The sequence below is a fragment of the Mus pahari genome, chromosome 6 (genome assembly GCF_900095145.1).
Source record: "Mus pahari chromosome 6, PAHARI_EIJ_v1.1, whole genome shotgun sequence".
NCBI classification, from domain to species: Eukaryota; Metazoa; Chordata; class Mammalia; order Rodentia; family Muridae; genus Mus; species Mus pahari.
In genome coordinates, this window is record NC_034595.1 from 70,216,135 (window position 1) to 70,219,570 (window position 3,436).

At 43.2% G+C, this 3,436-nt stretch overlaps 1 non-coding gene across 1 annotated transcript; it reads right to left on the reverse strand.

The window, feature by feature from the left end:
* Positions 1 to 286: 286 nt before the first annotated feature.
* Positions 287 to 393, reverse strand: LOC115064366. The gene has a single exon (XR_003844186.1). It is a non-coding gene; the product is annotated as a U6 spliceosomal RNA (small nuclear RNA).
* Positions 394 to 3,436: the final 3,043 nt, after the last annotated feature.

Here is a 3,436-nt window from a genome sequence, read left to right on the forward strand (position 1 = left end):
GACACTGACACTTATTGAGTCACTGAGATGCTGAGCCTGGAGCCAACTGTTTCAGATAAACTGGCTGGCCAGCAAGCTTCAGAAATCCCATCTCTCAGAGCTGGGATTACATGCCCTATGTATTTCCATTGACAAAGCGATCCAAATGTAGATCGTCATGTTTACACAGCAAATGATTACCCAAAGACACATTTCCAGGCCCAAAGTTTAGTTTAAATTATATTTTCTTTCTTTCTTTCTTTCTTTCTTTCTTTCTTTCTTTCTTTCTTTCTTTCTTTCTTTCTTTTTAAATATGGAACACTTCATGAATTTGCGTATCATCCTTGCACAGGGGCCATGCTAATCTTCTCTGTATCGTTCCAATTTTAGTATGTGTGATGCCAAAGTGAGCACTAAATTATATTTTCTAAAGGATTGCAGGGCCAGGCACACGCCTGTAATCCCAGCACTTGGGAGACAGAGGCAGGCAGATTTCTGAGTTCGAGGCCAGCCTGGTCTACAGAGTGAGTTCCAGGACAGCCAGGACTGCACAGAGAAACCCTGTCTCGAAAAACCAAAAAAGAAAAAAGAAAAAAGAAAAAAAAAAAGGATTGCAATATTGGGCTTCGTTTCATATCTTATTAACATTTCTTTCTTTTTTTATTTTAATTAGTTAATTACTGGGTTTTTGTTTGTTTTGTTTTGTTTTGAGACAGAGTTTCTCTGTGTAACAGCTCTGGATGTCCTGGAACTTGCTCTGTATACCAAGGGGACCTCAAACTCACAAAGATTTGTCTGCCTTTGTCTCCTGAGTACTGGGATTTAAAGTGTGTGTCACCACCACCCAGCAGTTTTTTATTTTTTATTTTTATTTATTTTTTTTTTTTGAGACCAATTCTCACTATGTAGTCTTGGTTGGCCTAAAACTCAATATACACACCAGGCTGATTTCAAACTCATAGACTCTCGCCGGTCTCTGACTCTTGCTTGAGTGCTGGGATTAGAAATGTGCACAGTTCACCTAGCTGGAATTTTTGTTTGTTTGTTTGTTTAAGGTGTCGTGTATTTTGTCTCCATGGAAGCTATATACCTTGTGTGTCTCTGGTATCGGTAGAGTCCAGGAGCATCAGATCCCCTAGAACTGGAGTCCCAGTGAGTCGTGAGCTACCATGTGGGTGCGGGGAATCAAACCTCGGTCCTCAGGGAAGAGAAGTCAGCAGAGCCATCTCTCCAGCCCCTTTTATTTCATGTGTGCAAATGGCTTGCCTGTATGTACGTCTGGGCACCACACTTATGCCTGGAGGCTAGAAGAGAGTGTAAGATCCTTTGGAACTGGAGGTACACATGGTATGAGTCTCTATGCAGGTACCAGGAATCGAACCTAGGTCCTCTGCAAGAGCAACAAGTGCTCTTATTCTCTGAGCCATCTCTCCAGCATTGACTTACTTATTATTAATTGATTAATTAATTGATTGATTTTTTTTTTTTTTTTTGAGATGATGTCTTTTGTAGCCCAGGCTGAACTAACTACGAAGTCAAGGATGATTTTGAACTTTGAACTCTTAGTCTTTCCAAAGGCTGAGGTCATGGCTCTCCCAGTCTGGCTCCGCATCCACTGGTTTCTCCATGAAGTTTATGTTCAAATCTTTGCCCATATTTTAATCACATTGCTTGTTTTCTTAGTACTGACTTGTAATGTCTCTTTACATTTTGAAACAAATCTTTCCCAAGTTGCCTCTATTTTCTACTTGTGATTCATAATTTTCTCATTCTTAGCAATGCAATCCTGAGAGCAAGTTTTAATTTTTATGTAATTTATCAGTTTCTCTCTTTTGTGGATATACTAAGTTATCACAGCAATTCCATCAGTTTGGTATATAGATCTTAGTTATTTTTATCAGGTTTATCCCTAAATATTTCATTTCGACTGTGTGTGTGTGTGTGTGTGTGTGTGTGTGTGTGTGTGTGTGGTTTGTGTGTGTGTGTGCATGTGTGTGTATGTGGTGTGTGTGGTGTGTGTGTGATGTGTGTATGGTATGTGTATGTGTGTGGTGTGTGTTTGTGGTATATGTGAGGTGTGTGTGTGTGTGTATGTATGGTGTGTATGTGTGTGGTGTGTGTGGTGTGGTGTGTGTGTGTGATGTGTATGTATGTGGTGTGTGTGTGTGTGGTGTGTATGTGTGTGGTATGTGTGTGTGGTGTGTGTGTGTGTGGTGTGTGTGTGTGTGCATTGTGTGCATATGTGTGTGTGTTGTGTGTGTGATGTGTGGTGTGTGTGTGTGGTGTCTGTGTAGTGTCTGTGTGTGTGGTGTGTGTGTGTGTATGTGTGTGGTGTGTGTGTGCTATGTGTATATGGTGTGTGTGTGGTGTGATGTATGTGTGTGGTATGTGGGGTGTGTGTGTGTGTGTGTGTGTGTGTGTGTTTGTGTGTGTGTGTGTGCGCGCGTGTGTGGTGTGATATGTGGGCATGTTTGTGTATGAGAGGATGCTAGCTCCTGCCTGCATGGCTAGTGGTCAGAGGACAAACTCATGTGCCTTTTGCCTCTACCTTATATGAGGCAGGGGCTCTTTGTTGTTTACAGCTACGTGTGCCAGGCTAGCCCACAAACTTACGGGCTCTTCTTTCTCTACTTTCCATCTTGCAGTAGCAGAATTGGGGTTTGTGCTTTACCATACCTGGCTTTCGGGTCCTTATGCTTGCAGGGAAAGTACTTTACTTGTCATCTTCCCAGCCCCTAAAACTATGTATGTATAGGTGTACATGTCTACATGTGTGTACGTGCCCACAGATGTCAGAACCCCTGGAGCTGGAGTTATAGCTGTAAGACACCTAGTGTGGTGTGGGGCAAGTGGACCGTGCCACCAGACAGAAGAACTGGTAAAGCTGAGTGAGCTCAAGCCTGGTCTATCTCAGAACTGAGAACAGTAGTAGTGGGGCCACTCCCTGCCTACCTTTACCTGCTCTGGAATTTGTAACTAAGACATCCCACTGAGAGGACCTTGGCAATCATTCACTTAGGGAAAACAGCTGGAGTCCTTTCCCATGCAAAGAGCTTCAATAGCATTTCATACTGAGGCAATCAGAACCGTCTCCCACTGGATCACACCCTGCTCCTCAATGTTTATAAAATCCCTGTCCACTTGGAATAAAGTGTGCAGCTTATTTCATCAAGAATCTTCTGAGATTGTTTTACTGAGCTGTAACACTTGGGAGAGAGTTCTCTCTCCTGAAGCTTTCATCGATGGACCTTGGACCTTATGACTGATTAGGCTCTCGATGCCACCTGCCACTGTCACATGAGACCTCGGACCCTGAGTGGGCCACCCAAATATCCCTGCTTCCCTTCTAAAAGCTGATAACACTTTGGCCATTTCTGGCAGTACCAGAGACCCATGGAGCGTATTCATTTCAGTTCCACAAAGGACGGCAGTGTGGTTGCTGGGAATTGAACTCAGG